Below are 22,523 nucleotides of genomic sequence, written 5' to 3' on the forward strand. Positions count from 1 at the left end.
TTTCTAGAGATCTCTTTGTTTGCAGGTCCTAATTTTATCCATCTAGAGAGGCCACAACCTTCTTGGTCTCAGGGCTTTTGCTTTTATTTTTTCTTGTGTCTGGAGTAGTTCCTCTTGGTGTTCTTCCTTTCCTCCTTTTACCTGGCTAATTTTTACTCCTTCAGGCAAATAGTAGTAATAATAATCAGCATCATAATAATAACAATAATTGCAGAAACATATGTTGATCATTTGCCAGATCTAGTCATTGTGATTAGTGCTTCCTTTCTTATCTAGTTTAATCCTTATGAGATTTCTATAAGGAAGGTATGGGATCTCATTCTTTTTTTTTTTTTTTTTTAAGATTTTATTTTTTTATTTTGAGAGAGAGCACGAGCACAAGCAGGGGGAGAGGAAGAGAGCAAGAGACAGAGAATCTAAAGCAGACTCCACACTGAGCATAGAGCCCAACACAGGGCTCAATCCCACAACCCTGAGATCATGACCTGAACCAAAATCAAGAGTCAGATGCTCTCCGACTGAGTCATCCAGGCGCCTCACGATGATCTCATTCTATAGATGAGGATTCTAAGACACTGCAACATTAAGTGACGTCAGCAGGTATATATATATCACTGCTTATGATTCCCTCAGGGAAGCCTTTTCTAATAGCTCATATCCCTGATCTATTTAGGAACCACTGTAATGTGTTCTCATAGCCCCTAAAATCTCTGGGAAGAAGTATATTGCACTAGAATGAATTAGCTAAAGGTGGCATTTCCCAGTTACTGTAAGCCCTGTGAGGACATGTTCTAGGTCTGTCTTGTTCCTGGCCATACCCTCCAGTGGTTAGCTTTGTGCTCACACGGCACACAGTAGGGTGTTCAGTTAGCCAACTGATTGACACTCAAGACTGCTGCTCTTGGGATAAGATTAGTCTAAGCCTGTAATGCACCAACCTGCTAAAGCACCCACCGTGGAAGAGGATGCTTGTTGGCTGAGCTCTGTGATAGCCCTGGGGCCTTGAGGTAATGACGGCTTTGGGATTTTCTGGGGCTTAAATGCCTCTAGATTAAACTGTGTACATTCTTTTCCATCTCCTTTCAGTCCTTGTATCCTGTGGTGCCATTTCATAATTGATTTGATTTTCCAGGCCTCGAACTAGTCATATCCTCACGCAAGTCTAGACAGCAGGGACCCCAGGCCTGCCAAGGTTAATGTTCAAATTCTCTGAGCAGCTTATTTTAAGGGTTCAAGTTAGCTTTTATTTGGGTTTTATCCATCTGATTTTTGTTGAACTTTTAAGGCTTTATAAGTTGAAAGAAAAAAAAGAGAGATCGTAGATGATGATTTTTTAAGGTAATGCTGCATTAAAAGTTTGCTTTTCATAATTTGTCTAATGGATCAGATTTAAGTAGATTTGAAAATTACTAATAAATGGATATCTTTAGCACACAAAAATAAATTCTTAATTTTTACATTTTAGTTTAAATATGGGTTGCATTGTACATTTTAAAGTAAATATGGGAGTCCCCCCTTTATCTACGACTTCACTTTCTGCACTTTCAGTTTCCCACGATCCACCATGCTCTCGAAGCTGATGATCCTCCTCCTGACATATTGTCAGAAGGTCATTAGTAGCATTTCAGAAGGTCATTAGTAGCCAAACACTGTGTCACAATGGCTATGACATTCACTGCACTTCTTATCACGTAGGCATCTTATCATCTGACTTTATCACAAGAAAGATGAGGACAGTGCAATAAGGTATCTTGAGAGAGAGAGACTATATTCACATAACTTTTATTTTAGTAACTTGTTATAATTGATTTATTTTATGATTAGTTATTGTTTATCTCTTACTGTGTCTGATTTATAAGTTAAACTTTTTCACAGGTGTATATGAAAAAACATAATATTTGATCTGATACTATCCGCAGTTTCAGGCTTCCACTGGGGGTCTTGGAACACATTCCCTGTGGGTAAAGGGGACTACTGTATATTTTTTGGATTAGTTTTGGACCTGTTGCTTATTTATTTTATTTATTGAGAGATAAGAACTACAAAGGCATTGGAAAGTGAATGCTCATTTCAGCAGATAAATTTCAGGTATCTTGAGCACAACAACCAATGTCTGGAGAGCAAGCATTTAAATTAATTTTGACATAAAAGAATATATTTAAGGATCCTCACTGTTTCTTTAAAGTTAATATTACATGTCAAGAAAAGAAACATGCTGTGAATTTTCTTCCTAGTTTAGATATTAATTGTTTGTTTTTTGATTGTTTTTGCCTTCAAAACTGGTCACGGTAAGTAAGACAGTTAAGGCAGGTCAGCATGAGTTTCAAAATCCTGGCTTGGGAGCTGCTTCAGTCTTTATCTTTGTCTTCCTGTTTATTTATAGACTGGAAAAGGAAGACAGCCTTTCCTGCTTTTGCAGTTTCCTAATGATGATATCTCAATTTGTAATGAATAAATCCAAAGGAAGAAGGCGTTCTTTATGCATGTGCAGAAGAAACCGCCACTCTTAAAAGGGCTGGGAGTCAGGGTTGTTAGGTTCAAATGGTTAAGTGATTTTCACCATTTCACTTTACTTAAAAATTAATACAACTTTTTCAAAAATTTCTTAGCCTTAAAATATATTCAAGCTGGTATTATAAAAAGAATATGAGAATAGACAGTATTATAAAAGAATATAAAGGCAATTGTTGCAAGCCATAGTAAAACTAACTCTTTTATCATTTCATGGCTGGTTCTGGTAATTTTGTTACTTTTGGCATGAAATTAAAGTTAGTAGAGCCCGTGATCTGATTAACCCTATTTATTACAATATTTTGCATTCATTCAGTCAACACTTCCTAAGAGTACAGAGTGCCAAGAATTTATAGATGAGTAAGACCTATCCTGGGCTTTTGGAGAGCCCATAGTCTAGGGGAAAAGGAGATGACTTTATCTTCTCCATGGTCATCAAGGGCATCAGCCAATCTACTACAAGAGCCACTGTAGCCTCTCTTGAACCCCAGTGCTCAGAGAAGCCATGTTCCGGTCGGCCGTGACTTTTAGGTCTTCAGAATTTCAGCAAGTTAGTTAGGAATATTAGAAAGAGGGGGCAAGACTCCTTCATTAATCCATTCACTTATAAGTATAAGCTGCCATTTGTGGCAGAGATGGCCTTTGCCACATTCAAACAGTACAAAGGTGAAAGCCCATTGATGTCGTCAAGAAGCTCACAGTTCAGTTGAGGGAAAAAAATCAAGTCAATGTATATAATTTCCCCAACCAGAGCAGTAAGTGCAATGAGATCAGTAACCAGAGACTTTCGTGAACAATGTAGTAGAATCATCCAGAGACAGGGCTGTGGATTTCACAGCCCTGTTCCAGTTTCCTCAGGCAGCTGCGTTTCCCAGCTTCTTTGCAGTTCGGGTGGAGCCCTGTGCCTGGTCTGTGGTAAGTGGAATGTGGGCAGGAGTGATGCACACTCCAAACATTTTGGACTGGACATAAAATCCTTTGCTTTCTTTCTTCCCTTTCTAAGAGGACCTTGGAGGCCAGATGTAGAAGATGGCAGCATCATCAAATAGAAGGGAACAGCCTGGCTTCCTGAAAGACTGGGTGCAGTTCACTCACCCACCTATAAACACTGACCCTCCAAACAATATTGAATTATAAAATGAATGAGAAATAAGCTTTTATTATGTTAAGTCCTTAGATTTGAGCCTATTTTTTTATAGCAGTTAATTGTACTATTTTTTATAGCAGTTAATTATAGTAATTTTTTTTATAGCAGATTAATGTACTCTCTGTCCACTCTAAGGATATCTGCCTTAGTGTTTCAGGAAACAGTAGAAGTTCGGTGTGGCCAGGTGTAGTGGGAGTTGAGGGCAGTATTAAAGTGATAGGGCTGGAGAGTAAAATCAAGGGCAAAGCTTTGTGGGCCACGCTAAGGGAAGACCACCTAGATGTGAGAGGAAAGCCGTGTAAAGGATAGAGTGTGTAATGGGTAATGTTCAAACAGTAAAGAACAGGAGCTAACCCAGATTTGGCAAATGGTTTAATACTAGAAACAATTCCTCATAATTGAGGTAATTTTTAGTAATGGCCTTGCCGTTAGTGGGGTTTCCTACATACATGGTCTTCAAAAGTTGGTGATCATAGAACCCTCCATTGTGCTAACATGGACATGGACACTGATGGAACATGAGAAAAGTGAAGGAGTTGGGAATGTTCCGCTTGAAGAAGAGGGAACTTGAAAAGACTATAGTCAGTATCTTCAAGTGTGGATAGCAGGTGGAAGAAGAATATACTTGACTGAATGGTCCCAAAGGGCGAGTTAAACAGTAAGTAGAAGGGTAGGGAGACAGATTTGGGTTCAGTGTAAGGAGGAACTTTCTGTCATAATTGCCTGAATAGCAGTTGTTCAGTCCTGGAGACGATGGAGATGAATTTTAAGGACAAGAAGCGTTGAAACAGACTGGCACCACAACTTGGAGATACTGTGATGGAAGTCGTGCAGGTATTGGATGAGGCTAGGATTAGAAAACTTTTTTTGTTTTTGCTAAAAATAGTCTCATATTCTTTGATAGTTATCTGAATTTAAACTTTTATGAAGGCTAACTTTACGTACATTCATCCTAATTTCAGAGTCAAGGAAGCGTATACGGTTAAAAAACGTCTGGAGAGAAAACTGTTCATGCACAAAAATGTCTTTACCCAGAGCTAACCATTTGGCACTTCCTACATACTTTTTGCTGGGGCTGATGAATACGCATTTAGTCTGGCTAAATGACCTTGCAGTGATATTCCTGAATGGTATCTCCAGCAGGGTCAAACTCCAACAAGAAGGCGGTAGGGTGAATGAAAAGGCAGATACTATCTTCCTCTGGGATATTGGGGGAAGGAACTTTCTTTTGACTCCCTTATTTATCAAGACCAGACAGCCAACTATTCTCTAAGCCATCAGAATTTCTCTCATCGCTGCCTCCAAACTGATGGATGGGGATTGATTGGTCTTGCTTACCAATGTGCAATATAGCAAGAAACAACTTTATTTAAAATACCATTAAGATGCAAACACATTGTGGCTGCTCTGAAGGCTTTCTCTTACAACATGAATTATTTAAATAGGTTCTTAATAATTGCATTGATTGCCACCGTTAAAAGCAGATCAGATTATGGAATCTGCTCAATACCACTTAAATGTTTATAGATGTTCAAGTTGACAAAGACCTTTTAGACACTGATAATTCCTTGCACTGGATTGGAATGCTGGAGATTTAGCATTACCAGTAGTGCTCTGTGATTATTTTAATAAATCAGGAGCACTATAACAGCAGCCATTTAAGGTCTTCATTCTTATTCCATTTTATTCCCAGAGTCATAGCCTGAAAATCTAGTTATGCTAAAAATCTGACCAAAAACTTTTATATTTATATTGATCAGAAGCTTTTATGTTTCTTTTACAAAGATCAATACAGTAAACATGTCCTAACCTGCGTGTATTGATGCATATAATTTAAAAATCTATGAATATTTATAGTGATAAAATCCAATAAGATTTCAGGTTCTTAGATGCTTTTAGTACCCTAGGAAAGAGGGGCAAGTTTACTAGTATGCAAAGAAATTATAGGTGAAGCAAAAATTAGATCTTTTGTTCTCTTTGATTCTCTCCTTATTTGGAAGTGTCTGGGGAGAGTGATTTCCATAGTCTCTTACTCTGCCCAGGTTGCCATAACAAAATACCATAAACGGGGTGGCTTAAAACTGAAAAGTTTATTTTCTCACAGTTTTTGGAGGCTGTTAGTATGAGGTCAGTGTGCCAGCATGGTCAGGTTTTAAAGAGAGCTTTTTTCCTGGCTCACAGATAACTGCTCACATGGTCTCTCCTTGGTGCACATGCTTAGAGATAATATACCAGCCCAACTAAATTAGGATCCCACCCTATAACCTCATTTAACTTTAATTTCCTCCCAAAAGCCCAGTCTCCAAATATGGTTCCCTTGGAAGTTGGGACTTCAACATAATGCATTTTGGGGAGATACAATACAGTCCGCAGCACATATGTGTGGGTTCTGGAGTTAGACTGCTTGAGTTTGAATGTGACCTGGGGAAAGTTTCTTAGCCTCTCTGTTTCTTGGTTTTGTATAAAATTGGAATGAAGATAGTAATTATTTCATGGCTTCAGCATGTTGAATAAATGGGTTAAGACATGCAGAGAACTTAGTGTATGGCATTTAGTAAGTGTTCAATAAATGTTAGCTATTACTGAATGTTGGATTAGATGTTTGTACCTTTAGCTAAGAGTTTTGTGACTTTATATATGTGATACTCAAGTAATTCATCTTTATGGATATCAGTGATTACTGGCATTGGGAATACACAGCATGCCTTTAAAACATTCCCCCTGAATCTTGAGAGATGCTTGAATATAGGAGAATAGAATGTTTTTTACTTACAAAGTTATTATAATGAAGTTTTTCCCATCAGTGTTGATCTGGCTTCCCTACTCCTCCCCATTCTGTCCAGCATTACAGAATGTCTGCTCTCCCAAAAGACTTAGGACCTTTTACTGCCTATTACTTGAAGTTTTCAGGATGATATTGTGTGCATTCTACCAAAAAGCAAGGGCAGTAACTTTTCTAGCGACAGAAAAAGGAATTCTCTACATGTCCTGTTATTTTACTTAGCCCTGACACATGTGCACATGCACACACACACACACACACACACACACTTTCCTTCTTGTACAATTAAAAATAAAACACATTGTTGTATAACGTATTGCTGTGGAAATCAAAGTACTTCGTCCATTTTAGAAACTCAGGAGTCTTTCAGTTCTACTTATAGGGAGTTTGGGGTCAAAGATATACTTACTTAGTGTCTTGGAAAGTTAAGTAGAAAACAGTGGACAGGGGCGCCTGGGTGGCTCAGTGGGTTAAGCCGCTGCCTTCGGCTCAGGTCACGATCTCAGGGTCCTGGGATCGAGTCCCACATTGGGCTCTCTGCTCAGCAGGGAGCCCGCTTCCTCCTCTCTCTCTCACTGCCTCTCTGCCTACTTGTGATCTCTCTCTGTCAAATAAATAAATAAAATCTTTAAAAAAAAAAAAAAAAGAAAGAAAACAGTGGACAACTTACCAGTAGCTCTGCAGATAAGGTACAGTTGCCCAACTCATTGGCCAATATTCTATTTCCTATGTTAAATTGAACACTGACTGGAATTTGAATTGAATTAAAAAGGTGAAGAAAGTACACTTTAACAGATTCTCAAATAATTATTTTTTCAAGATTTGTAGTACATACTATCACATGGTCTCCATTCCTCTGTGGCTCTTTCTGAGTCTAAAGGAGGAGCTGAACTTTCTATAAACATAAATCAAGGTTGTTTCTCTTTGGCAGACAGGGTTAAAAAGGGTGGGGGGTAAGGGCAGAAAGAAGAGAGGACAGTAAGCTAGAAAATGCTCATGAATTCTCTTAGCCCTCTTCATAGCCAAGGGTTTTTTCCTGCCTTCTGAATTCAGGTTGTAGGAGTTGGGCCCATTGCTCCCTATCCCATTTTAAGTACATGACAAATCGTGAATATCTTATAAACATTTCATTTTAAATAGTTGTACCTCTGAGTGGGATTATAAGACTTTCACTAAAATTAGAAACCCAAGAGTCTTTATATCTGAACTTGTGTTAGAAAAAAAAAAAAAATGAAATATTTATATAGTACAGTGTCTAACTGCTGTGGGATATACAATTTAAGTGATTTATCCCTGTACTTAGTGTTGGGATAGCCAGTTCTACTAGAATATTGAATGCAATAGAAAATAAAATCAGCATGATATGTTCATGCACAACTTGCATGTAAACTAAAATGTACATAAATTACATTTAAATGTACTGGGATACAACTATTTATTGAGAAATAGTATTGAATAATGTAAGCAAATAAATATAAACATGCATACATACATACATATATACGTAATAGTATAATGTTTTTATCCAGGAAAGAAAATGAACATTGACACCTATCTTCATACTAAAAAATTGGTTTCGGGACACTTGAGTGGCTCATTCAGTTTAGTGTCTGACTTTTGATTTTGGCTCAGGTCATGATCACAAGGTTGTAAAATTGAGCCCTGTGTCAGGCTCCATACTCCATGTGGAGTCTGCTTTAGATTCTCTCTTTCCCTCTCTTCTTCCTTTCCCCTGCTTGCTCGCTTGCTAAATAAATAATTAAAATCTTTTTTGAAAAATTAAAAAAAAATTAAAAATTGGTTTTAATGGAATCATAGACCCAAGTATAGACTCAGAACCATAAGTCTTCAAGAAGACAAAAGAGGTTGTCTTTGTAATCATAGTAGGCAAAGATTTCTTGGACACCACACAATAAGACAAACCATAAACTAAAAAAAAGTTGTTATATTGGACATCATCTGTATGATGTATCATCACCCAAATATCTCTCTTTAAGAAAGTGAATGGACAGCTACCAACTGGGACAGTATTCACAGCACGTATTCACATGACTAAGGACTTGAATCCAGAATACGTAAGAATTTCAGATGTACAAGAAAAAGACAACCCAACTGAAGACTTGAGCAGATTCTGCACAAAAGAAGACCTGTAAATGGCCATTAAGCTCGTAAAAGGTGCTCAACATCATTGGACATCAGGAAAATGCGAATTATAGCACAATGAGATGTCATTTCACATCCCCTAGAATTGCTAAAATAAAAAAGACTGCCAACTCTGAATATTGGGCAGGACTTGGAGCACCTGGAATTCTCAGTCATTGCTGGGAGTATAAAATGGTCTAATCACATTGGAGAACTATTCCACAATTTCTTGTAAAGATAGACATATATCTACCATATGACCCAGCAGTTTGACTCTTCAGATGAGGAATAAAAATAAAGGCCCACAAAAAGGCTTGCATAAAAATGTCTATAGCAGTCTTATTCATAAAGCCCCAAATTGGAAATAATCCAAATGTCCATTAACAGAAGAATGAATAAGCAAATTTCTTTATAATGGAGTAACACTCAGCAGTAAAAAAGGATAAACTACTAATTCAAGTAACATTGATGAATCTCAGATATATGCTGAGTGAAAAAAGCCTATTGCAAAAGAAAGAGGGGGCCTTATTCTGTTATTTCATTTTTCATGAATTCCAAATACAGGCAAAACTATATGGTGATGTCACATAGTGGTTGGAGAGGGAGATTGACAGGAAAGGGGCATGATGTAACTCTCTTAGGGACAGAAATGATCTCTGTCTTTTTTGAGTGGTCGTTACATAACTGCATGCAACTGTCAGTATTCATGGACTAAACATTTAAGATCTGTGTATTTTATTCTATGTTAATTATATCTCAATTAAAAAAATAAGAAGAATCTGTCTTCTACCAAAATGATTGCAGACTGATGAATAATCCAAGATGGGAGCCTAGAGAATGTGAGAAATTGTTTTATGTGCGATTTCTTGGAAAAAGAAGAAATTGGCTGCCTCCAATGTGCATATGTATGTCTAAGCTATGAGAACCCTTCAGAAGAATCTTAGAGAGGAGGACCTGGAGCCAACAACCTACTAAGGACATGCAAATGGAAAGCACTGCTGTTATGCTAGCAGATCTAGGGACATCACTGAATAAGCTATTTTAGAGCAGACAGATTTTGGTGGGGGATGGTGGGAGCAGGAGTGGGCTTTGCTAGCAGTAAAGATGGTGACTCTCATGCTTCACCCAGGGTAGCATGTGGTGTATGGAGATCCTTCTGAAGATACCTCTGGTGTTCCTTGGCTTGAGAGTTGACTTACCGAAAGACCAATTAGTCAGTATATGTTGAAGGTGGAGCTGAGGTAGAAGCATCCAGAAGTCAGGGATGCTGGATTGGTTTTTGGTATCAGAATTATACTTTGGACCCATTTTCTTAAGGTCAGAGATGTTGGGTTCTGCATCATACATGAGGCTGGATCCATGTGATCAGCCTTCCTGATGGAGAAGGAGGATTTCTTTATGTTCCCAGTTACCAGAAAGCATTGATCCTCCAAAGATTGCCGTTCATCTGCATAAACAATGGACTTTATATAACTCAGTTCCCCTATGGAGTTCCTTATAATGATCTCAATGTATCTTGACTTCTGAATGCTTTCAGTGCTGCTGAGAAGCAAAAGGACTTGATAGGAAGTCAGAGAGGGCATCAACATCAAAGTAGCTTATTCCCTTCCTGCAGTGGTAGGAACAGCAGGACCCTAAGGCATTTCTTAGTTCTTATCCAGGTCCTGTCAAAAATCTCAGCCAATCACAGCAGGGAAAGTGGTATGAATAAGGTGATTCCACTGAATTTTTGGAGTCAGGCTCTTGAAAACTCTGTCAGAGAAATTTGCTTGTATGTCCTTAATCCCTTAAATGGGGAAGTATCTAATAGGGCTTGGTTTAGAACTTGGTTTTGGTTTGGAACTGGGTTTTAGAAAAACCATGAAATATCACTTGCATCCATTAATAATCAGTGCCTCTCATTTTTCCCCTGAATGGCAGTAGTGTGTATTGCATATGATACGGACTGCTTCTTTGTACCTGTCGCCCTCACAATTTGAACATTTCCTATGTTATATGTCATAAGATGCAAAAATGTCGTGAGACCCTGTCCACAAAACTCTTGGGAGTTTGACCCAGAGGAAGCATCATGTTCATGGGATGCCTTTGTTCATATGGTTATAGACATTGCAAGATTCATTTGTCAGCCACAAAATTGTCATGTTTCAAAATCTGTTACTGTGGCACATACTGATGGAAAGATAAAGATCCTGTGCAGTGAATACTGGATTGGAGTGTTGGCATTTTCTGACAGAACTGGCAATTTTTCAAATTGAGGGAGGCATTAGGTAGACTTTGCTTTCTGGATTATATATCACTTTATTATGGATTACATACCATTCTTGCTAATTGTCCTAAACTTGGAGAGACTGCAAGAGACATGAAATCAGTCTATAGCTGCCTTCCCAGAATGCCTTTAGAAGAGCTTAGGTGGGATCCACAAACTTAGACAAAAAACTAAGGAGGTGGCTGTGGTGAAGTTAAATCATTGTCGTAAAGAATAATCCTCAAAATCTGGGATGATGGCCTTCAGGATAGTAGATGCCAATTTATTATTCTATTTTTATGCAAGTTTCCCCTCTTTAACATCCTTTCAGGGTTCAGTCTAAGTGAACTGGGGACTCTCAATTAGGTTTTACCTTGGCGAGTATTCCTTTTAGTATTTTAGACTTCTCCGGCTATTTTTTTTTTTCATACCATCCATACTTATTTTGTCTATTAAAAGTATTTTCCCAGCACCATTTCATTGTAGGGAAACGTAGTCTTCTCGTCCAACAGGCAAACAAGATTAATGTGCAAACTTAGCACTTATCTACTTACATCTTTTAATGATTTAAAAGTTCCAATCCCATCAGTGAATTAAATATTCATGGTATAAATGAAAAGACAAGAAATAGGGTGGGGACAGGGGTGAGATTCTAGGATGTACTCCAGAGACAGACAGCCTGGCTGCTTGATTTCAGTTAATCTTTTTTGGTTCTTCACCCTTCACATTTCAGGTTAAAGGTCTTAGCTGAGGAATCCTTTGCTAAATACTTTCTTTCCCAACAGTGTAAACATATATGCTACAGTTGTCCAAGAACCCATTATTACTCTTTTGGCTCCTTTATAATTTTACTTTCTTTTTACTTAGTGGCGGCAGTAACACCCTCAGAGGTAAGCCTTACTGAAGCACGGGTCAAAGCAGATGAGGACAATTTCAAAGTTCTTTCTTTTATTTGGAATTAAAAGTAGAAGTACGAGTTTGGTACTCAAGTATGGAGTAGATAACAAATCAACCCCAAACTTTAGAGCTTCAAACAAGAATTTATTCTTTCTCATGATTCTGCAGCACAGGAATTTGGACAGGCTCAGGGTTGGCTGTTCTACATGTCATCACCTAGCATTGGGCATTGGGCTATATTCAGCTGGGTTCACTCACTCAGTGGTATTCAGCTGGTGGCTTGGATGAGCTGGAAAGTTGTGGACGTTTCACTTGGAATAGCTAGTGTCTCTTGCTTTGCACTTATCCTTTCTCCATCTTGGTAGCTTGGCATTTTCTCACAGGACAGTAGTCTCAAGATAGTCGGACTTAAATTTTTTTTTTCTTTTTAGAGAGAGCATTTGCACAGCATGGGGCAGAGGGAGAGGGAGAGAGAATCTTAAGCAGACTCCATGCTCTACAGAGACCAACACAGGGTTGAATCTCAGGATCCTGAGATCATGACCTGAGCTGAAATCAAGAGTCGGACTCTTAACCAACTGAATCACCCAGGTGCCCCAGTAGTTGGACTTCTTAATGGTGGCTGGCTTCCAAGAGGAAAAATGGAAACTGCCAGGTATAGCATCAGTTACACCATATTTTATTGGTTAACCAAGTTGCATGCCAGCCCAGATTAAAAATGAAGCGAGATAGATGCTACCACTTTGACGGGTGGAGTGGCAGGTGACTTCAGGAAGGGAAGGAATTGGTGGTGGCTGTTTTGAGAATACTGTGTACTCTGCCTACCTACCTCAGAGAATGTTTGTGAAATTTAGATGGATGAAAGCATTTCAGGGCTATATATAAGATATGATAATAAAAGTAGAGTTGAGATTCCAAAAAAAGTGAGGAAGAACTCATATATATACATATGTGTATGTATTCTCCCCAAGGGTCTCATGTCTCCTTAGAATATTTCTAGTATCATATCTAGTCTAGGCATAGGGATAGTTTAAAATAACCCTACTCATTTCCAGAAAGAATTGGTAAGAATTTTTGTTTCCTGTTCTGTTTGGTTTTGCTGGTTATGTCAAAAGTTTCGGTCAGGCTGAACTGCCCTGGCCAAAGTAACCAGACCCCTTTAAATACCTAATTCCCTGGAAAAGCTAGGTGACATGGCAGCTCAGTAACCACAGGATTCGGGATTGAACTTGTCCTTTCTGCCCTGATTCTATCATTTCTGGCCTTCCTTGACAATACTTTTACTTACTTGTGGTCAAAGATTCTTTTCATGACTGAATTAATAAAGATTTTGAGAGGTCATCAGTTAATCATCAGATAAAAATAATTCTAGACTCCTGCTGGCCATAAGTAATTGCCACATTTATCTGATGAGTTTGCTTCTTCATTTTTCAGGGATTTAGTAAATTATAGCCTGTGCTGTCTAATATGGACACCTCTAGCTATGTGTAACATTTTAAATTTAAAATACAAAATTCAGTTTCTCCGTTCACTGTAGCCGTATCCCAGGTGCGAACCAGCCACATGTGGCTGGTGGCTGCCAAATTGGGCAGTGAACAGGTAGCATGTTTTTATCATGTAAAATTCTAATGGATAACACTATTTGAGATTTGTCTAACTCATATGTTGCTGGTTTTTTTCTCCTGGTATCTCCTTCAAAGGCCCTTTCACTTTTGTTTGTTTTGGGTAAGCAGTGGGGAAAAAGAGATCAACCTCATGTCCAATATGTCTGGTTTTCAGTAGTGTTGATGAAATGATTGATAACTGGATGGACTAAACGATTGACTAGAGTAAGCTTTATGAAGCACCTTTGAACTTAATTTATATCTATTGCCTGAAGCAGTAGTTGTAAAGGTGGCTATATATGGTTTTTAAGTGAACTAGGATCATGTTTTAGCCAAACACTTCTCATGAGCTAGTGACAGCATTTTTCTTATTGAATATTGTTTCATTACTTCTAAAAGTTTCACTTTCCTTGCAAACTCCTTTACTAGGTGAAAATTGGGCCACTCTGCTCCTATCGAAGACATTCGAAGTAGTACATGCCCTTTTCTCCGTTTAAACAAAATTTCTGACCCAAGATACATTCAAATCTTGGTATATGCCAATTAAAATATTGACTTAAACAGAGGGGTCATAAAAAATGTGAGATTAAAATGATTAGGAGCTGAGTCCTTATCACCTAATGCAAATTAAATGAGGATTGCACAATTCTGTGTAGAACAAACACGGTTCAGTTGCACAGGCATGCTCCTGGATATTCCAAACTGCTTTTAAATTATAGTGCTTCATGTTGAGAGATTGATATTGAAATACACTGGGAATTAAAATTCAGTTATGATGAATAGTTGCTAAAAAGGCTTTAAGATAGCACTGCAGAGATGTGGTATAAAAAAGAACAGTCTTCAAAGCCAAGCCACATTTCTTCAGATTCAGAACCAGAAAAATTTGTGAAGTAGTCTGGTTTGCCAAACAGGTCTTCCATACTGGAAGCCTGCTTTTTATGTAACATTGACATAATTTATGTAAAACCAGGAAACGTATTATGCCTCACTATCACTTAATATTTGTTACATGGACCAAATTTTAGTTGTAAAACTAAAAATGAAGTTTTGCTGCTGAGAACTTGAATTCCATGAACAGAGTTGTTTAAAGCACGTTTTCCTTTTGTTGTTTGTTTGTTTGTTTTCTTCTTAAATCAAAACCGGTGAGAATAGGTACTCACCGGGGAGATCCAACCAGTTAGCCAGGAGCCTTGAATCTCAGAAGGGAAGAATAGCTTATAACTTCCCTCATTAGATTTCCTACATGATGTGAATTGCTTGAGGGTTGAGCAATGAGCGTGATGTCCCAGGTTGAAATGTTTTTTTTTTTTTTTTTTTTTCCTAGGGAGTTGGGCAGGCTGCTTAGCATATCTGTCCAGAATTCCAAACCATTAAATGCAGTGCCAGTCATCGGTGTTTCCCAATAACTGTAATGACGCATCCAGGAGTCACAGAGATTTCACTGCAGAGTTGCAGGCAGGCCTAGCTTCTCCCAGAGCTCGGGCTCTTTCTTCGACACACTGCCATTAGGCTACCTGCTGTCTCCACATGTGGGACACTTACCTCCCTGATACCCGGATTTAGCTAAGGACTTTTCTTGGTTAGGACTGGTTTGCAGATCCTAACCTGAATTCCTCCATAGATGCCCCAACGTCATTGTTGCCAGGGGTTAAATCAGTCTCTACATGTAGGTCTGATAACATACCATTAAGGTGACATTTCTTCGAGTTAATCATGGCAGTGTTCTATGAAACCACCATTTTATTTGTTTCCTGGAGTTTTGAAGGCATTTGAGACACCAGGTGGTAAGGAAAAGTGAAAAACAGAAACGTGTTTGTAGAGAGGATACAGGCTTGTGAATTTTACTGTTTCTGGTGGGCCAGAAAAATGTGTGCAAATCTTACCATTCTCGCAGGTCATTTCCAAACCTTTGCTACAGCTTTCCATCGTCACCATTGGAGGTCAATCTCTGTTTCCCCTTTTCTCCCGCTGTCTGTCTTTTAGATCCTTATCATGTCACTGGTCAGGCTCTTCTTTGGTACTTGGCCATCTGTGCATGTCTCTGTCTTCTGGAAACTGTCAGGTTCTTCTTTGTACCTTTAGAAACACCTGGATATCATCATATAATATATGAGTTTATATGTAGACATGTATATTTTTTAGTTCCTTAAATATAATAGATTCATATTTAATAAATAAGCTTGCATATCTCCTCTGCATTCGTACATGACACTGGTGAAAAGAGCAATGAAGAAAACAGCTATGACTCCTTCTCTCAAGGAGCGTTCATCAGAGGATGGATGTTAAATAAGAATTTAAATTATAGGGCACCTGGGTGGCTCAGTGGGTTAAAGCCTCTGCCTTGGCTCAGGTCATGATTTCAGGGTCATGATTTCAAGCCCCACATTGGGCTCTCTGCTCAGCGGGGAGCCTTTAAAAAAAAAAGAATTTAAATTGCAACTTGAAAGGAGATGCACACTGTGCTCTGTGTCAGATTATGTAACAGGAGGGCCTATCCTCTTCTGGGGTATAAGGGGGAAGATTTTCCAGTGGGAGTGGTTGAAAACTGAGATGTAAAGGATCAGTAGGAGAGGGAACAGCATGTGTGATGTATGTGGCTGCGTAGATTGGCTTACAGTTATGAAGAGCGGAGAGACCAGAGTACCTGGAGCTAAGTGGGTGAGGGAGAGAATGATACGAGATGGTACTGGAAGAGTAGATAGGCATCAGATCCCGCAGGGATTTGGGGACTGTGTGAAGGATTTGATTCTTGAGTGTAAGACCAAGAAATTGCCACTGAAAGGGTATAAAGTAGAAGATGCTTAATCCACATTTATTCAGTTAAATCCCAACAGCATCCAGCTTCCAGCTTCTGCAACTTACATTGTTACAGAATGTTACACTCTCTGTTCGCCTTTGCACTGACTGTTGGGGAAAAAGACAAAGGGGTGTGACTTATACAGGTACTTGGGACTTCTTTACGGGAAGATGAATGAGATGCCTCTTTGGAAATGAAACTGACTAGTAGGTTGAAGGACTACCAGTGTGGATCCAAGGCTTTCAAAATTTGAATTTTATTCTGGCCGCTCAGTTTATTCTGGGGGAGATAAAAAACAAACCTGATTTCTAAGCAATCATCGGTTTATTCTTGGATTTTTGCCTAGATGAACTAGGCCTTTCTTGAATTCCAAAACCATTCCTTCCCCTTGCCACACATGGCCCTCTCCCACAACAGTTAGCCATCAAAGGGCAAATTCCAGAATTTTTCTCTTGCTGGATCTGTGTGGCCATATCAATCATAACAGCAGTCTTCCTGGTAAGTCTGGAGGAGAGAAAGGAAGGGGTGGGAGACCAAAATCCGAAGGACGGAGTTTGGTGTCCAGTGATTATTTTGTTGAACTGGAACTCAAGCAGAGAAGAGAGCTGTAAAATTTATAAATGCAGTGAGAACAAGGAAGACAAGAATTCTTAAAGGGTCTTTTCAAATTTAAAAATCCAGTGTATAATAAATACTGCTTGGAGATGCCAATGCTTTGTGCATAGCACTTTTATTTATTTATTTATTTATTTTTTAAGATTTTATTCATTTATTTGACAGAGAGAGTTCACAGTAGACAGATAGGCAGGCAGAGAGAGAGAGAGGGAAGCAGGCTCCCTGCTGAGCAGAGATCCCGATGCGGGACTCTATCCCAGGATCCTGAGATCATGACCTGAGCCGAAGGCAGCGGCTTAACCCACTGAGCCACCCAGGCGCACTGTGCATAGCACTTTTAAATGATTAACATTTCTTAAACATGGAACCAAAGAAGAAGTATGCATGAAGTGACACTGGTCCAGAAAGGTTATTTCTGTGTTTTGAATCTTTAGGACTAGTAGAACTACATACATTGTTTAGGATAGTCAGTTCTTACGAAAAAGAAAGAATAGTTTTAAGGCAGTGCTTGATTGTTTGATTATCATTATCTTAGATATAAAACAGAAAACTAGACATGTGGTATTTTCTTATGAGAAAGATCTTTTTACTTTCTCCTTCACTTTGGTGTGCCTCATGGCTTCTCATATTTAATTTAGTTCAAAAAATTTTTAATTTTATTGAAGCATATTGACACACAGTGAGTTCAAAAAAACATCATTCTTTTAAAAATGTAAACTACATTTGCCTGCAAGCACTCTCAGCTCTTGGACACAGTATTTAATTTCTGACCCAGTCTCCTACTGGGAAACTGGGTCCTGGTCGGGTTCATAGAAGACCATGGATTTGAAAGGGCTTCTAAAAACTATAGAGGACCAGAGGGCCTGTTAAGTGTCTGCCTTCAGCTCAGGTCATGATCTCGGGGACCTGGGATTGAGCCTGGGGTCAGGCTCCGTGGGGAGTCTGCTTCTCTGTCTCCCTCTGCTGCTCTCCCTGTTTGCGCTCTCTCACTCGTGCTTTCTCTCTCTCAAATAACTAAAAGCTTAAAAATACCCCCACAAAACAATAGAGCACCATACAAATATATTCATTCATGTTACTGTTTTAGTCCTCTGTTACCGAGAAGCAAACCATCTCCAATTTAAAATGATGATTAATTATTTTGCATAATTCCCTGGGTCAGCTGGGATCAGCGGGGTGCCTCTTGTGCTCCATTTTGCTTTGGGCCACTCCTGCAGCTGCCTGTACTTGAGAGCCTGGCTGCAGATGGAATGTCCAAGATGGCCACAGTCCTATATATTACAGTTGTCTGGCTCTTAACTGGGGTGCCTCCATTCTCCCCTCTCTGGCTTCTCTTTCTGCAGGGCCTCTCTTTCCATGGAAGCTCACTGCCTGGATGGCAGACCAGCCCAGACTTCTTCACGTGGCAGTTGGCTCAAGGCCTCTTAAGGCCTAGACCTGTCAGGCACTCAGTAATACTTTTGAATTCTTCCGGCTTGGTCACAGGGCCATCCCACATTCACAGGGATTAAAAATGGGCTCCAATCTTGACTGAGGAGAGCAAATTCAGGTTGGGAAAGCATATGCAGAATGGAGGGATTGTGGCAGCCATCTTTGGAACATTCGTCATAGTCATTCTTGACGAACGCTTCATAGATTAAGAGATTCCGTACTCAGTGAATAAGCAGTCAGAACGCAACTCTTGACCTATACTACTTCTGGAGAAGAACGTTTCAAAGTTGTTTTTAATATAAATGTGCTGTGCATAGTTCTTATCCACTATATCCAGGGTAGCTATTCTAGTTGAAGGGGAAAATATATCTCTTACAAACCCTAATTCCTGATTTAGTCTTATTGTTTAGTAGAAAAGAAATGCACTACAATCATACTTCTTACTGTTTCAGAAGTTAAATTCACTCTAGATGTTTATTGATGCAAAGGGAATTTTGAACTCCCTCTAGTGGCAAAAGATTTCTTTTTCTTTCTTTCTTTCTTTCTTTTTTTTTTATTTCCCAAAGCGCTTGCTTGAAATAGTAAGATGGCTGACCTATATAACGGAACACAGTTTCAGAAATGACTGGTTCTTACTGAGAGGTGTGCTTTCTCCCAAGTGAGTTATAATAGGATTCCTTCATCCCTGATAAGAAATGTTCACTTTCCTAAGAAACTTTAATCATATTTTATGAAAAAAATTGAAAGGAGACTTCCTCTTAACTTTTAAAGTTGTAAAAACTGCTAACTATTCTTATCAAAGTCTTAAGTAAAAATTATTATATTTTGACAACTAAACTAACCTGACCCATCATTAAAAAATACATTGAGGTTTTAATTTTTGTCTGAAAAATATTTTTTATTAACTTATTTTATATATATATATATATATATATATATTTTTTTTTTTTTTTTTTTTTTTTTTTTTGACAGAGATCACAAGTAGGCAGAGAGGCAGGCAGAGAGAGAGGAGGAAGCAGGCTCCCTGCTAAGCAGAGAGCCTGATGTGGGGCTCTATCCCAGGACCCTCGGATCATGACCTGAGCCGAAGGCAGAGGCTTTAACCCACTGAGCCACCCAGGAGTCCCTGAAAAATATTTTTTAAACAGATACATGTACTTATTGCAAAAATCTTTAGAAAGAGAACAGGAGAGAATTATTGAAATGTGAAGCTTGGAAAGCGCTAATAGCCAAATTAAAAAAAAAAAAGATAGGGGTGCCCAAACTGTATGTTTTCCTCTTAAAAAAAGTTTACATGTAGATTTTCAGAGCCAGTTGGGAAACAATATTCATCATAGTTATCACCATCACTCTACAAAAAGGAAGCACGTCAAAGGGTGGGAATAGAAAAATAGCTACTGTGGACTTTGTACATGAAGTTTTCCTATCCCCACCCACCATCAAAGAGAGTTAATAATACTCATTAACTTACTCTGTTATCTGTCCATTTACAGGCAGACTCATTCCAATTTCATTTGAAAAGGACATTTTCTGTAATGTTGTCAGCAAAGACATTCTTAGAAAATGCTGTTTTCTCCACTGTTTGCTGAGGCTGATCCAAGTTACTTGCTCTGCACTGTCCTGCCTGGCAGGCAGAGAATCTCATCCCTCTTGTCTTCCCCAAAAGATAGGAGAGTGGTAGGTAAGAATCCAGAGATTTTGGGGTGCCTGGCTGGTTCGGTCGGTAGATCACGGGGTTGTGGGTTTGAGCCCCACATTGGGTGGAGAGGTTACTTAAAGATTTAAAAAAAAAAAATCCACAGATGATTTTTTTTTCCCGCTTTTTAAAACTCCAAAAGGTGGAACCCAAGATTATCATAATAATTCCCAGAGATTTTGTTTAGTTTGGGAGTAAACTGTGAACTAGTAAGATTTAAAAAAACAATTAAACTATCCAATGAAAAGTTAGACTTTGTTTCTTTCCAATACCTCTTTTTAGTTCGACATTTATAACCCAGTATGTGTCTCTTGTGGTCTCGATTACATCCGGTGTTTTTAGCTGGCAGCGTTTCCTCTGTTGAGGCCCCACTTGATTTGCCAGGCTTCACTTCTGTGACTATAAAGAGAGAAAACCAAGTTGTATTAGAGAGCGAAACTTAAGAAAAAATTCAGTGCCCGGGATAGCATTGATTTTTGAAACAAAAAAATGAAGCACTTGATTTGTTGTAAACAAACTGGTCGTCTGCTTATTAAAACATACAGGCTATAAAGTACATGGAAAGTATTCTAGCCATCTTCCAACCACCCTGCAGGTTTTCTCTTGAATATTTATGAAAACCTGATTTAACTAACAGAGACCAAAGATTCCCCTCCCATTTAGTTGCACGGATTTGGAATAATGAAAGTGAATTTGCAATTCTTAAAATGGTGTTTTCTCCCAGTTCTCATAGAAATGTTTTTGGAACAGTGGTCTGTGCTAACAGCTGTATTCAATCTTGAGTAAAAGTCACTTCCTGAAGAGAATGAAATTCAACTTAACATGCAAACTTGCCTGGAACATAATCCTGTAGGGCGAGTGTACTATGTGATTATGAAACTGGACACTGGCACCCTGCTAAGGGGATTTCTTGTAAATGGTACCCCATAGAAACCATTAATCAGGGTCAGTGTTTTTAACTGAAAATTTAATAATCTGGAAGCATTGCCTATTCATATACATAACCATGATAATTTTCAAAAAATTTTACCCTTTGGGGGCACCTGGGTGGCTAAGTGGGTTAAGCCTCTGTCTTTGGCTCAGGTCCTGATCTCACAGTCCTGGGTTCAAGTCCCGCATCGGGCTCCCTGCTCAGCAGAGAGCCTGCTTCCCCCTTTTCTCTATGCCTGCTTCCCTGCCTCCTTGTGATCTCTCTGTGTCAAATAAATAAAACCTTTAAAAAAAAATTTTACCCTTTGGTATTTTGAAAATATAATTCCCATGTAGAATGGTATTTATATGGAATCTCTATCTACCTGTCTAAACACACTCATATAGACTGATAAAGATCTAAAGATATAAAGATATAAAAATATATACATACATATAGGCATACATATATATACATACATATATATACTCACACACATATATATATGCATACATACATATGTATATACATACATATAGGCTTTTCGGAATTTTTAAACTGTTTTCTTGAGTTTCAGGCAAAATTTATTTTTTAGTCCATTCCATTCCATTCATTCATTCATTCATTCATTCATTTTGTGGAGCCTAATTTAAATAGAATCTTTGTTCTTGGCTTATAAGATTGGCTGATTACAGACCAATATTAGAGGTACAGCTTTAGCTATTTGATATCTATTTAAAATTATCTTTTGGGTGGATATTACTGACTTTTAGTCTCTTAAATAATGTTCTTTTTTTATTGTTTGTAATACTTCTTTATTTTATTTTATTTTTTTAAAGATTTTATTTATTTATTTGGCAGACAGAGATCATAAGTAGGCAGAGAGGCAGGCAGAGCGAGAGAGAGAGAGGAGGAAGCAGCTCCCTGCTGAGCAGAGAGCCTGATGGGCTCGATCCCAGGACCCTGAGATCATGACCTGAGAGCCAAAGACAGAGGCTTAACCCACTGAGCCACCCAGGCCCCCCATACTTCTTTATTTTAAAAAAGAAAATGTTGTATGACATTTGTAACTTGTAACTTGGATATTGCTAAACCCTAATAGAAGCATGCTTTGGACAGAAAATTTTTACTTGAATCCATTGTTTACATTACAGGTCACTCTTTCACTGTCCAAACAGTGAATGTATACATTTCAGTCAAGGCCATCAAATTGAAATAGAGATAAAGTCTAGCACATTAAGCTGGGATTAACAAACATATATAAAAATTCCAGCCTCTGTAGAAATCAACACCCTTTCACGCTTTACTTTGGTAACAAAGAAGGACCTAGGCTTTCTTCATTCCTTGACGAAATCACTGGGTTGCCTTGAAGACTTTTGTTTATAATGTTTTCGTGCATTCTTTTCCTCTGGACATGTTCCCCTCCCTCTAGTGAGATACTAATTAAAGAGAGGCCACTGTGACCCCTAGATTAGAAGTCACCAGGGAATGAGGTGGAGCACAAATCCGGAAAGGAAGTGCTCATTCCCAAAATATAACACAACCCTAAAGACCATCATAGCAAAAATCTGTTGGCTTCTAATAGCAAAAAGATGCCTCCTTTGATTTAAAACGCATACACATAAAACCAAACTAGAATCTCTTAGACTTACATAAACAATACATTGTATATATACTTTTTAGAAGAATTCGTAGCAAATAACATGATTTCTTGCATCAGAGATTAGTTTATTTTAGAGACATTGA

At 38.5% G+C, this 22,523-nt stretch overlaps 1 long non-coding RNA gene across 2 annotated transcripts in view; it reads right to left on the reverse strand.

Moving 5' to 3' along the window:
• LOC309844446 overlaps positions 1–20,845 on the reverse strand; it is a 37,007-nt gene extending 16,162 nt beyond the window's left edge. The window contains exons 1-4 of one of the 2 annotated variants that reach the window (XR_014300695.1): positions 19,643–20,845; positions 16,427–16,629; positions 15,639–15,738; positions 15,212–15,416 (exon numbers count right to left, since the gene is read on the reverse strand). This is a non-coding gene — a long non-coding RNA (uncharacterized lncRNA). The remainder of the gene's footprint in view (positions 1–15,211; positions 15,417–15,638; positions 15,739–16,426; positions 16,630–19,642) is intronic. The other variant, XR_014300694.1, reaches the window with a different exon arrangement.
• Positions 20,846–22,523: the final 1,678 nt, after the last annotated feature.

This window comes from Mustela nivalis (assembly GCF_964662115.1).
Source record: "Mustela nivalis genome assembly, chromosome: 11".
Classification (NCBI taxonomy): domain Eukaryota; kingdom Metazoa; phylum Chordata; class Mammalia; order Carnivora; family Mustelidae; genus Mustela; species Mustela nivalis.